Below are 14,897 nucleotides of genomic sequence, written 5' to 3' on the forward strand. Positions count from 1 at the left end.
TTCCAGTAATTAGCGGCATTGATAATTTGCATTTTATACGCGTGTAACATGATAATATATGATCGATACAGATCTGGAACACTCGTAGACTACACGAAACCACAGAAATATCAAACAAAACATATCATTGTACCGATACCTCCAAGTATTGACACATTGATATTATTGTTGACGTTCGTAGCGGTGCGCAGGTAGGAAATCTCGGCCCGAGTGTCATAATGGTTCGACCGATGGTCTACTCGATCTTTCTTCTCGAGTTGTCACGGGGCGATTTACGAGCGGGTCCTGAGGTGACCCTTTGTCGCAAAAATATCGCGTACACGGCTGGAGATTATCTTTACGAGAGCTGCGGCCTCCTCGTCGTGAAGATATACTTACAGCTGTTCGACTTGTCGCGGTCCTTCAGAAGTGGGAAGAGGCTGAGGAAGGGGAAGGTGCCGAGGGAATGTTTCTCTTGTTCTGACAGGCGTGGAAATGGAATTCACGGCGAAAGTTTGTCTTATTCCGCGCGGACGATAGTTAAGCGACCAAGTTTCGTCCCCGCGCCGCCGGCGCGGGCGTCTCACGGCGCTTTCAACGCTCGGAAACGGAAGTGACTCTAACCGAAAGCATTCGCAGATAAAAGAGATGGGAATATCGAAGAACGCGTTTCGTAGAGGAAGCGAGGAGCATCTTTCGTTATCGTGCACCGGGAGATCTGCCGTAACGGAGTCGGTTTGCTTTCGAAACCATCGAAATACGAAACTATCGCTGATATGGAAATGGAAGTCGCGCGCGGTGCCGTTGAGGTTTTATTCGACTGTTTTTCCCTTCACGCAACGTTCGTCTAAGTCCATTTCGACGGACGATTTGTATTCTACGACGAAATACGCGATAGAATTCTATCGGCGATACGTGCATGGGAGAAATATTTATGGATACGGAGTGGCAAAAGTTGCGCTATTAAACGTTTATTTTCTAAAATCAATGTTTTATAAATTGATATCGGAAATAATAATAACGAGGCAACATCCAGTTGCGCGTGGGATTCTCAAACAATTTCAACGCAACCGCACTCTTTGCAGAAATGACGATACGGAGAATATCTAGGCGTACGCTTGCTTTGCTAATAAACCGCCGACATTGCATACCACCGGCGTCGGTGTCTCTATTTGAATACACTTGCACACATATATACTTGTATACTCCTGCGGTAGGCCAAGAAGTCGCGATCAAACGTGCAAAAAGCGGATGGTAAATTATACACGAAAAATACACGGGATAATTAACATCGATATCTATACGCTTGGCTTTTTGCGTGCGCACGCGCACGCGCGTGTATTGCTCATAACGACGATTTTATGATAGTTTATCTGCATACGGGTGGTAATACGTGTAAGTAAGGACTTGAGAATTACAGAGAGAAAGAGAGAGAGAGAAAGAAAGAGAGAGACTCGCGATGTCCTTCATTATTCATGCAATGTTGATGGCCGGTGATTCGCATAGCGAGAGCCATTTTAGTAGATCGATTCGCGCACGTGTCTTCTTTCTGCGGCACCACACTCGTCCCCTTTTTCTCTCCCCTCCGGCACCCACCTACATGGTATTCCGGGTTCACCGCACTTCCGTTTGTCTACGGGTTCTTCAATCGAAGTCGATTGCTTCTTGAGAAAAATGTATGAAGAGATCTGAATAGCTTCTAAATTGCAAGCGATTAAAGATACTCACATGAGTGAAGTACATTTTTATTACTTTATTGTTTTTTACAATGAAATTATACATATCTATATTCTTTCACATAATACATGAAAGAGTAGAAAAAAGGCTATAAGATTCGATCGAAGTTTTATTGTTGTGCCTTTTTGACGCTTAATGGGGTTCTTTTTTTTCGTTCAATGACCTATAAACCGTCTGACGTAAGATGCTTGTGTTCTTACGTCTCGTATGTCTTACATTGTGTTCTTTTATACTAGCAGAACCAAATCAATCGCCCGTTGCCGGCGAGTTATTCCTCTTTATTAAGTTGATATAGCGCGATAACTACAAGCAAACAGTCCGTAGTCAAGAGTAGATATTACCGGGGTTGGCAGATATTATTATCGATACGCGATACGTTATGTCGTGAACTATGTGAACAGCGATAAGCTGGATTGTCGTTGAATGCGAGATAGGTCCGTAATGCTTTCTAGATATTGATTTATTGTCGTCGCTCTCTTCCGCTGTTTCGGAAAATAATGGATTCTCAACGTACCTTGTCACGCGAAATACAAATTTTCCTTTTGGCGCTTTTATGTTTGCAAGCTGTCAATGTTGGCAATATATTATATTACGAAAACATGCCACAAAATATTGTTGTATATCGATCAATTATTCAGCATTGAGAAATGTCGATAGAAATGAAATATGTCTTTTGCGTAAAACGTTTTTTATTTTCATTAATGGAGACTAAAAGTTTATCTCTAAAGTTGAGCGATCTCAATTTTTCTTTTTCGTTTCCGAGAGATACAGTGGGAAAGTTAATTTACGAATAAACGTATGCTACGCGAGACAATATCCTATATGCTGAAATAAATTTCGATGGAAGTCGATTTAATTGCCGTGCGAGATTTCGGAGATTTTGTCGTGGAGTCATTGGCGCGCTCCGAATTTATTCGATGAATACCGAGGGCGAAACGTAACGAAGAAGGGTCTCTCTCGCCCTCGGCATCGATCCACCAGGTGTTCTATATAGGTCTAATGCGTAATTGTCGAGGGTCGGCAGTGAATTCGTGTCAATGCGAAATCTCTCTTTTGTGCTCCTCCTCACTCTGGCCTGAGGCCGATTCATTGGGACGAGACGTTCCATACAGATGCATTATGGTAACCTGCAGCCTTTTAATGTGTTAACGATACTATAAGGATGCAGCGCGCGCACTACTAAGTGCAAAGATAAACTCTTTGCCGGGTTATCGGCGTGAGAACGTTCTCTGAGATTTAAGGAGCGTATATATGCGAATTGTTACAAAGGCACCGACACGTTTCGCGCGGAATTGCAAGAAATCGTGGCAAATGTTGAGAAACATAGATATACGTAACAATGTCTAATTAAGCCTGAATGTTTAATTGCAAAGAAATGCATGTGTCTGTAATAATAGTAAGTGTACAACCACAGCATTCTAAGTATATATGCAGATATTATATCTTTACATTTAGATTACATTTTACAATTATGATATTAATCTATAGTGCAACCATTAAAAATCTTTTAACAAATCTGTAGAGAATAGCATCTTATTTTTATTTGAAATATTACATACATTGCGATATTATTTTTGACATTGACGACAGTAGTATATAAAAAATAAAGATGTTTGCCATGGGTACGATAATATGACGTGTTAAATAAAAATTCACGATACACGTAAGACGAAACGTAGCGGAATTTCCAGTGAATAGTGATAAATGCCTCGTTAAAAGTGCAACGTGGCGAGAAGTGAAACACTGTTAGAGAAGTAACCGTCGCCCACGATGAGCGTGCTCATTTTCCGCGAACGTCGCCGTCGAGAAGCTTGCTTTTGCTGGCAGGGCCCGCGAGAGTCCACATATTTTTCAAGCCTTCGGATACGTGCGCCAACTACGAACTTTCACGTTTCCCCGAGCGGTGTGTTTCCGCGAATATGCATTTCCCTTCTCGTACACGTGCGCGGCGAAGAGGAGGAGAAAGAGCATAAAACTTTTCCGCTCGTTTACGCGCGCGGACGGTCGGAGGTTTTCGCATGCAATTTCTTCACCGTTGCGCCCCGCTCGCGCATATTTTTCCGCACTTTACTCGCGGCGCTTAATGGTCAAATACGCCTTTCGCATTTAAACGCGCGTTGTAGGCCGCAGAATTGTGCGAGGTGGAGGCCGTAAAAGCGAGGAGAGCCTTAAAACGGGTTCGCGTAATTTGATATCCTCGGATGTTATTAAAGCGACCCCGCGCGCGAGTCTCTATTTTCCATCAATTTTCCATCAATTAATACTAATAGAATCTGGAATGATCCTTTAACTGCATGAAAACTTTATGATTATTTAGCTATCGTGTTTTAATGATAATGTTCCTTCTATTTTTATATCACATTTTATTTTATAATTTATTTTATAATTAAAACATAAATTTAAAGGTAGTTAATTAAAGAGAGAAATAAATTGAAAAAATTCTACACATTCTCACTAGGGATTGGTAAAAGTTGACTTTTGTATACGGCTTTATTCTCGGATTACAAGCTATTAGCGTTCCTGACAGCTCCCCTTTGTTTCGCAGACTCGACCTCTATTTAGGTTCAGGTATCGGATATACCTGGTTTTAAAAAGGATCGAAAGGCATGGGGCTTTACCACTGTTCAGTCGTATTTTCAATATGTATTGGGCTATTAAGATAAAAATGTTAATCATATCCGGTAGATAATCGATCGTATAATCCAAGCACAAATAGTTCGAATATTTAATTCCAGATTTATTCTAAATTTCATAGTTTATAACGACAGCGTATGTTCACTTTTAGATACGATTGTCGATCGTGTAATTAGACTGTAATATATTAATTAGTCATGAAGAGATAGACTCGGTATGTTATATATTTTCTATACAGGTATACAAGGATATATTTGGAAATTTCATTCGAAAAGGGTCGAAAAGAGAAATAGAGATGAAATACTGAATTTCTTGTTCTTCACAATAGACAGTAATTGTACATCTGACATGAGTAAAATGAGAAAAAAAACTGACTTTTTCTTTTTCTTAAGAATACGTATTGTACATATATATAGCCAATGTCTCTATCTGTCTGTGATTATAATATGTGATATGCTTTTTTTATATTTGTCAATAATTTTCTCGCTAATATTATCATATTTTCAATCTATGAATAGACCAAATAAGTTTTTAACGTTAAACGAACTATGTGTTCGGCGATACGATTATTGATTCTTGTCTGACTCTTATCTTTTCAACATTCAGTATTTCATATTAGTCGATTATATTGAAAGTCAATGGTCGCATTTAGAGATACCTTACCTTACCGTTAATGCTCCAGGTATTATTTTACAGAGAATTGCTGTAGCTTCTTCGAATCTCCGACTTTATAAAAGTTGAGAGTAGGTAGAGACGCGTTTAGCGGTAAATGAGCGGCGCGAATGCGAGCTATTATCTCCCGAGGCTGCGCGCAATTTGAATTTCAAAAATGTTGACGAACCTAGTAGCAAGTCCATAAGGGGACTGTGTGTCTTTTGGTCGCGAGTCATTTGCGAGCGTGCGCGCCGCCACAGCTTGGCGTCTCAAAAGATCGCGCAATTAGTCGCACCGATGAATAGGCGCTGGTAGAACGATTCCTTTTGAACCTCTCTCCGTTTTCCTTTCGTTCTTCCCCGAGGGCTATTTCTGGCCGGACTCGTGCGAAATTCATCGCCCGAATTCCTGGCACGGAGTCATCGCGAGTTTCACAGTTTTCGGCGAAGACTAATGGATAGACTACGGCGCCGTAAACGCATGCTTTATCGTCCGGCCGCGTCGTATAACATACGAAATGGACACGCGTGTAACGAGCGTGTGTAACGACCGTGCGTGTCCGGTAACGTCTCGAAGACGTAAACGCGATCTCTTCACGTTCAGACTTTCAGAAAAAAAAATCACAAAAATTCGTCTTTATTATTATCGTACACGTTAATACTTTATTCATTAAATGACAAAAACTATAAATACCTAGTAGTCACAAAAATTAACAAAATAAATGAGAATAATAAACGAGCGATATAATAAAAAAATAAAATTTTATTTTTTCCATACGTTTTCTTATATTTTTGTTGTAATAATAAGAATGAATTAACTGCGCTATAGATCGAAATTAACTTAATTTATTCGTAACTGCGTCATGGTTTTTTTCATTAAGAATTTTTTAAGGTGTTGATGTTGTAGGATTCAATTAATTTCAATGCTCGTTTATAGTTTCTTTATTTGAATTTATTTTTCCAGTATATATACATAGGTACATCATATGTACTTACCGCACGCAACAATTACATGATTTACAATCGTCATTTTTATTTCGATATATTTTATATGTACTTGGGAAATATATTCTTTCACGTTACAATCGTGCACTGAATGCAATACTACACGAATCGCAATTGCAACGATATTATTCTTCTTGAGGAAAATTTATGGTTTCTTTATTTGAATTTCTTTTCCCAGTATACTTACATATGCGTATGTATATTGTATATCATATGCGATACATTTATCGCACGCGACAATTACATGATTTACAATCGTCATTTTTATTTCGATATGATATTTTACGTGTACGTGGGAAATATATTCTTCCATGTTGCGATGCTGAGTTCAATACTACATGAATCGCAATTGTAACGATATTCCCCTTGAGGAAAGAATCATTTTGACAAATGCGACTATCATGCCAACCACGCGCTCCGTTGTGCGCTCCGTTGGCAGCATCACGAACACACCGAAGACTGGTAGTAGTGTAGCGATGGTGGTGGTGGTAACGGCGATGGCAGCATCGGGCGCGATGGAAGGGGCAGGCACTGGCTCAGTGAACGCCAAACGCTCGAGTCGTTACGACGCGGCGCGCGAGACACAGTTGGAGTGACGCGACGCCGAAAACACTCGCGACGCGACGCGACGCGAAACGATAAAGTGATAAGCGAGGAGACACAGCCCTACGCCGATCCCTCGCGTTCGTTCGCGGTAACGGTTAACGTCGGAGCGTGGATTGCGCGCGTGTGTGCGTCGCCGCGTGCTTCTCTGTCCGTGTTCTCTGCCAAGTCCTTCGGCGACCGTTCGGGCATCCTCGGCCGACGCAGCCGAGCGGCGAGAGTGTTCACATGTGTATTACGTATATATGTGTGTACGTGCGTGACCGCACGTAGCGGTGTAATTGGTGAGAGTGTGTATACGTGCCGGAGGAGTGTCGTCGTATCCGTCCGTATTTCTTTTTTTTTTCTCTTACGCGCGAATGAAGTGAGCGAATGTGCCTGTTCCTTCCCTCGCCGGCCAATGTGGATACGTAAATAATAAAGTGCGCTCGGCTTTTGCCGCCTTCGTACGACTCCCCTTCTCTTTCACTACGTGCCTCTTCGTCGCTCCTACTCCGGTACGCCGGCACAGGAGGGACACGTCGGATTACCACACCGCCGTGGGACAAAGGATACACGCGCACACACACGTACACACGTATACACACATACACGACACGTACCGCACACCAGCGTGTATGTACGTGCAGGCGGCATCGGGACTCAACGGTGGCGGCGCCGGTGCCCCCGCAGGATTATTTATCGACCTGCACAAGGTATTGCGAGTTTGACTTTTGTATGCCGACAACGACTCTTTCGTTGTGCCCCGACACCCGTTAGTGTCGTTAGTAAACCGAAGAGCCTTTAACAGCTGGCAATGAACGACGCCGACCGAGCCCACCCGTAAAAATCATCCCTCTTTCATCACTTGCAGTGTTCTCTCCGTATTTCCGGTACAGGCTTGTCTTTAGGGAAAAGTAAAAAGGAAATTTGTAGTCGATTTCTTTCTTAGCGAAATTTCCATTTGCGCCCAAGAATTTATTAAAGCTTTTAGGGCGAATCGAAAGAAATATATCAATCCATACATATTTTAGTATACGCCAGAACTCCGATAAATTGAATTTGAAATTCAGTTGTTGATATACGTAATGTTAAAAACTTATAAGCTACATTTGGCCTTTGATCAAATTTTCAGCAGAGATCAACACCGATTCACTCCGTGAAGTATATTTTTACTGTGCATATTTTCTGCTACATATATCTTCTCTGTTTGAAATATGCAACTTTTGCTCCAATTTATGTAAATCTAGAAATCTCTTTTAAAATGAATATATCGTAAACTTTAACTCACTCTAGCTTATCAATAAAAATTTTTTTATATTTTTGAGTTGCGTGTAGTTTATATTGTACGTGTCACGCTAATAAATCCGACGTGAAATACCAACTTTGCGTCAACTAATTTTAGATGATGCGTAGAAACTCGCATATATTCGTTTAGATAAGTTTTAATGAAATTTTCTCGGTCAGGTAATTAGTTATGTAAATTTGATTGGATTTAATCCAGGGAGTGCGAGATGACGCGATAATTCAAAGCTCATATTATGTTACAACGTAATATATCAATACAACAATTTTGATGTTATTCATATTGATATCGAAATATAGTGGATTAATAAATGGACGTGTACAGTAAATTATATATTGTACTTTTGTATCAATGATAGATTCATAAAATATTTCGCAGAGATTTAATTAAAGGGATTAAAAATATGTAATCGATAAGAATCCGAGAGATTCTTTATACAGCGATGCGATTTGGATATTTAAATATCTGATTTGATATTTTTCTATAATTTAATTAACTACTTTTACAACTTTCAAACCACTGAATGTACTTCATAATTATTGCCATACAGTACAAATATTAATATTATTATTATAAAATATTTCACTGCTATTAGCTCAATCGATCGTACTTATTCCACGCAAACGCAACTTGTGACCGAGCGTTCTCGTACTATACTCGTTCGTTACATTTAAGCTGATTATTCTTTGCAAATTTATAGAGGGAGAATAAAAATTTTGACTTTGTTAATAGACGTAGTTTACACGATGTCGAGCCGTCAAATACAAATTGCTCTTTTCCAGCATCTCGCTGGCCGAGCTACTTATTAAAGGGCATTACCGGACTTATCGGAGCATATAATGACGCTACAACGAGGGAGGAGCTTTAAAAAGCAGACGCTTGTAACGCGTGCTGCTCGTTCGACGAGCCGCGTCAGTGATGCGCGATCTTCTTTTTTCTCTCTCTCCCTCTCTTTTTTCTTTTATTTCAAAAGACCACTCTGTGATTTTTCCTTTTAACTTGCTCCAAGGCGACTGCGAATATCCTTAAATACATCGATATAACGAGCTTCGTATTATATCTTTTTTTTTTTTTTTAATCAAATGTCTCGCGTTTGTCATATTTATTGCAATGTGTTAAAGTTTCCATCGAAATGAATCACAAAGTAATTTATAACTCGCGTGATTTCCTTATACCATTCATTATTCGCGTGATTTTTTTTTCCGTCGAGCTACAATTAAATGTTTCTCCAGAGATCATGTCGTGAGTCACACCGTGTCAATTGCAATAGTGATTGCATATAATGACTTTTGAGATTGCAGATGTGTCATTAGCGAACTACAAAGTTTTCCTCAAAAAGTTATTCAGAATTATTGTTATTTAAATTTGTAAGTATAAAACATTATTAGATTAAGAAACTTTATCAGAATATACATATCTATATATAGCGGCTATTACGCTATACATGCTTGATTATCCGGTACATTGATCAACAGATGTGAACGTTTGTCGGCGCAAAAAATTCCGCGTGGAATCGCGGCTATCGTCCGTAATCGAGCGGTGTAAGTTAACAAACGGAACTAGACCGGCGGAAGTCGAACGCGAAAATTGCCTCTGTTGCCTGGTTTACCTTTCTTTTTTTTTATGGTAACGCGTTGAACGTGGGAACGTACGATATCTATGCTAGCCAAACAGGCAGAAGTGTTTTTTAGACTGCTTTTCACCCTTTCGGTTTTTATAACACCTTTTTTTGAAAGAGAACCTTTTTATGCATACCGTGCTTCGCTTTATATAGTATAGTTAATATTTATCTACATTTCTCTCATCAAAATACAAAAAAGTTTTCGTGCTTCTCCACGGAGAATGAACTCGGGAGCGAGATGGAATGAATTTCGATGATTTAAACGAGCGTAAGAATAAGACGTCGACGTTGACAGAATTTCCTTTTGCGGCAGCGTCGGCGTATTCTTTCCCTTTTTTTTCCTTGCTTCGTAAAAGCGCTTGTAATATCGGTACTTGCGTTGACGCGCTTGTAAAAGCCCCCACTGTCTTCTGATGCGAAAATAAAGTAGCCATCTGTAATATTCAGGTTGCTACCACCGAGCTTTCTCCAAGCGGAGGACAAATCGTCATGTCTCCTTCGCGGCTTATGCGTTTTTCTTATGTCAAGTCTGAAAGCGCCGGCGGGACTTTGGTAGCTACGGAGTTTCCTCAGAGCTACTTCCCGTTCGGTTTATGATGACGTAAAAGCTAACCGAAAACGCATTTCGTCGGCCCTGAGTTATTTATAGGGGAGAAAAGGGGTGCATTAGAAACGTGGCGGCACTTTTGAGGGATTTAAGTACCGCGTACCGTAATAGAAAGCTTTCAGCATTTTCTTGCGATATTCTGCACCTTTTCAAAACTCGAAGAAAGCAGTTATGATGTAAGATAATATCGATTTTTAAAATATAGGCAAAAGGATTATAACTGATGAGAAATAATTTACATGTGCCACGTTGATTTTATTGATCTCTAATGTTAATCATTCCAATTGCGAATATAAAAGTGCATATATAAACCAGAGTTACATACTCTGCAGCCGATTGCAAATTCACAACGAATGTCGATAGAATATATTAATGTAATTTCCTCTTTCTATTTTCTCTTCGTATTTCAGTCGAGTTTAACAATTCGTGTGTTACAATTCTGTGCGCATAAGTATATAAATTTGTTGAACATTCGAGGTAGACTGTGAAGCCGGTTTAGCAGGATAATGCTGCAAATCACAAATCGACACTTTTCCGCGAGTATCGCCCACGCTCTCTCGGCAGATTAACTCGGGGTCGGTACGTATTTCCGCGAGCGGTCGAGATTGCAAGTGACACGCTAACGTGCGTGCATGCGTGGATGCGTGCGTGCGTGCGTGCGTGTGCGCGCACGCCGACGTTCACGTCTTTCGATTCGAAAATAAAGCACAGTGGGCGAGACATGCATGCGCAGCATGCACCGCGGTTTGTCGTGCATCGAAATCTGCATTTCAGGCACTTTTAAAAATGGCCGTGCATGTTGCTTGCAACGGGCAACACACATTTATTTCAGCGTCGTTCCCTCGAGTGGCGTATATACGTTTATTATTACAGTCCGGGAAACGCGAGATCCGTGCACGAGTTTGTTGAAAATTCTTAACATACGTAAATGTAATAGATTGCATGTAATCATACGTTATAAGAAGGTTGATTATTATGATAAGTATCAATTGATAACATTATGCCACTTAAGGAGATCTCCAGACATTGTTCGACTTTGGCATTTAATCATGCCATATTTCATCGAAATAATATGCTGGTGTACCGTGTTTAGTAATGGCTAGAAATTTCTACAGTACTTTTTTACAGCGCTTATTGCTCAAGTACGTTAAATTTCACTGGCTTTAAAACACGAAAAAAGAAGTAAACTTCATGTACGAATTATATTCTTTTATCTTTTTTGCATCGCTATACTGATCGGGTTTACTACTCTGGAGCTAAAAGGTCCTATTCCATCGCGTCGAGGCAAAACGCGATTTTCAGTGGCCGCGACCAGCTCGGACAAAACCGTAATTCGTGCTTAACGACCTTTTAACGATTTTTCCACGTGTCCGCAAACGAGCAGCCACTGTCGACGCGAACGATAAAAGGCAACGTTATTACTTCAAGCGCGATAAGTCCGCTCAAAAAATGCGTGGAATCTATATTGTCATTCTGTATTCTCGCCGCGCATACAACGCTATATACGATTCCGCGTTCAACTCGGTATTGAATAGCCGCGTAGCAAAGTTAGAAAACGTTAATCGAAATCTAGGAGAAATTCTGTGAATTTCGGTCAAGATCATTTTAACGCGCATGAAATCCTGTCATTACATTTATCTTGCCAGAGTGGGACGCTAATTTAATATCCAGTATAGGGCGCGCAATGACGTAAACCGTAATAATAACGGTAAACGAAAAAGCGTCAGACAAATGGCTGACGTGCCGTCGACGAAAAGTAATAAAAGCATTGTCACGCGCGTCGCGCTGTCGACCACATTGTATAACAAATTACCGTTGTCTCTAATGACAGCCCGCATGGAAAGCTCGTTATTAGGTGGGACAGTGATTTGCGTTTCCTCCTGTACCGGGATTCATACGTATCGCATTCCATGGCGTATTAAAAAAAAGAGAGCGTTGTAGGAAATAGGATTTCTCGAAAAAGAAACAGAAATGCATAATCGATATTAATGTTTTGTTTTAACGGAGATTGTTTTTTTGTAGATTGTCCGCGAGAGTCTTTAGATAAAAACTCAATGCGCAAGTGTCTAAATGAGGGTACCGATACTTCTGAAATACCAAGCAGTGGCACAGTTAGTGTCTGTAGCGGCGAACCTGTCACGGTCGGTTTATCGCGTTACACACTTTTACGAGCCCATTTCCGGTGACGGGATTGCCAAATCGCATCGGGATCACGGCTTACAGGACCTCGCGCGAAATATCGACCGGATTAAACAAATCGGCCGACCGTGCATTAACGCCCGGTTTTACTGCGTTGGATATTTATCGCGTTACTGTTGGCTTCCTAGGAAAAGCGCTCGCGGTTATATGGCGCTCGTCCGCATTGATTTTCGCTCCCGTTTATTTTTCCGTCTCGCTCGGTATTGAGCGAGGACGTTTGACCGGAAGACTTTGATTTCCGTATCGTTACAGATGTGGTATTGAAGTATCTGGATGCATTGATGCGACTGCCCGCTTAATAAAATCGTATGAAATTTTAATATGAATGTTATAAGCATTCAATCTCGATCTATACTAAAACAATATATGCGAAACGCACACGTAATTTAACATCTCAGAAAGGACTCGAGCGCGAAGAAAAGAAAGTGAGACTATTTGTCAAGACAAAACATTCTTTCTTATTGTTTGTGTCGGAAAAATCGGCATACCTGCTTCGTATTTTCACGCGCCCTTACCTGACTTAAAAGCTCGTAAAGATAAGTATAATATGCACTGCTCGCGATACAGAAACTGTCGTAACAAAAACGTCGAACGGAACAGGTAGAGGAACGATAATAGGATATGCATTGTGGTGACGCATGACGTTGGCGTCGTTTGTCGACGGAATAATGTCTTTTTAAACGAACGAGATGCCAGGCTTTTGTGCAACCGATAGAAATTTCCTGGGCCGACTGTACCAATTTCTTACGTTCGCTATATAATAGTCGGGAGATATCGTTATATTGCACGTTATTACCTATCGGCGTCTAATATAGGTATTTACGTGAACTTCTGAGTTCTGATAGCCGAGAGTCTACGCCCACCATGTCCGATAGAGCAGGAAGAGAAAATAACTAAAGCACATATTATTATAACCTTTCCCTCGCGATCGCAATTAACCCTTTAAATGTTACATCTGCTAAGAATTTCGCGTATAAGCGCAATAGACAGTTTTATACAATTACATAAAAAGTAGAAAAAATTGAATTTTCAGAATAACCGGTTTGAAAAATTAAGATAATTATATTTTATTATTACGTATTTTTTTATATAACGTAACGTTTTTCTTTTTTTCCACTCGAGTTAATGAACATCAAATCATAAAAACGGAATCCGTGATAAAATTGTTTATTCGATATAGTAATTGCATGATTATTACTCACTTCAGCGTGAAGATGATAAGCATAGATATATAACTATTCGATTAATCTCTCTATACATATATATTCGATAAATTATCACGTTAGAAAATCGGTTTGTTTATGATACTTAAATTTTTAAATTTGTTTTAAACGTTTCTTGTAAGAATTATTTCGATAGCCGTATTCGTAAACTGGAGAACTCGTGACGAAGATAATTTTCAAATTAAAAGTCCAAGGTATAAAACATATATTGCAATCGTAAACGATAAAGAGAAAATATAATATTGCTGAACGTATAGTGACGAAGTATAAACGTGTCTGCGTATTAGAAAAGCGTGAAACGTATGAAAGATACTTTTGTCGTTTGCTCGGTGTATGTTATCTCGATCTGCAGTCTCCGAACATCTCTAACACACTCTGATAGATCGCCGGAAATCACAGCGCGAGCAAATTGAATCGCGCAGCAAATAAGGATAAATACAGGAAGCGGTCTTCATAAAGGAGTCATTTTTCTCCCGGACGAAACACGAGTGGGTACGGATTTACTTTCACGAATTACCGTGCGGTATGCGCATGACTGCAGAAACGGCTTGTTCCGCTGCGAATAGCAGGCCGTAACATCCTTATAAGCACACATGCTCGTTCATCCGTCGAAATAGCTATTCCGTCGCAGTTTCGGTCTTTGCTCGCGGTATCGCTAGCTATTATTATAAACACGCGTTTCGCATGTAAATTGCCTTTTTATACGTAATTTATACGATTTGTAAATTGTTTTTTTGTAATTGTAATGAGTACATTGATTTCTTTTTATCTTGCTTCACGACAAGTTCTTTACATAAGTTTTTTTTCCAAGAAATCTAATTGACTTTATATCGATGAAAAAATTTTTAATCACGGAAAATTTTGTCATTTACGAAAATAGGTAGACCCACTTTTGCACTGATTGTTGCGACACTCCTCTTAATCACGATTGTAGAGATAAGCCAGTAAGTGATACAATTCTGAAATTCTGCTTTTACAAGAGATAAAGCTGTGTTTGAGTTTACGTTAGACAATATAGAGTTATTCACAAAGAGATTAGTTACAAACTTAATTTGAGTAATGCGGTACGTAGACTCAGCCGTTCAAGATCTCTTTCGGCTGATGTTGAAGTAAACATTTATTCGACAAACTCTAATCCTTTTGCTACGCGTACGAAACCCGTATGGAATTAAGCATTTCTTCCGCACGAATGGAGAAAGGCGAGAAAGCTAATCTTCAAACAATTCGTGAAACGAGACTTAATATATGCAGCCGATCGGAAGTGGTTCGGTCGCGGGGAAGAAGTTGGGGAACCGAGTTTGGTTCCAGCTCTGCCGAGCGAGCTACGAAATTCCTGAGGCAATTTCTGAGG

General features: G+C 40.0%; 1 protein-coding gene across 3 annotated transcripts in view; it reads left to right on the top strand.

The window, feature by feature from the left end:
• The window catches only part of LOC139822574 (uncharacterized), a 151,986-nt gene that overhangs the window by 46,740 nt on the left and 90,349 nt on the right, over positions 1-14,897 (top strand). The window contains exon 1 of one of the 3 annotated variants that reach the window (XM_071794415.1): positions 5,940-7,306. The exons of the other annotated variants lie outside the window; for them this stretch is intronic. The gene's annotated coding sequence lies outside the window, so the exon portion shown is untranslated. Of the gene's footprint in view, positions 1-5,939; positions 7,307-14,897 lie in introns of those variants that run through there. 3 annotated transcript variants of the gene reach the window in all.

The sequence above is a fragment of the Temnothorax longispinosus genome, chromosome 11 (assembly GCF_030848805.1).
Source record: "Temnothorax longispinosus isolate EJ_2023e chromosome 11, Tlon_JGU_v1, whole genome shotgun sequence".
NCBI lineage: Eukaryota > Metazoa > Arthropoda > Insecta > Hymenoptera > Formicidae > Temnothorax > Temnothorax longispinosus.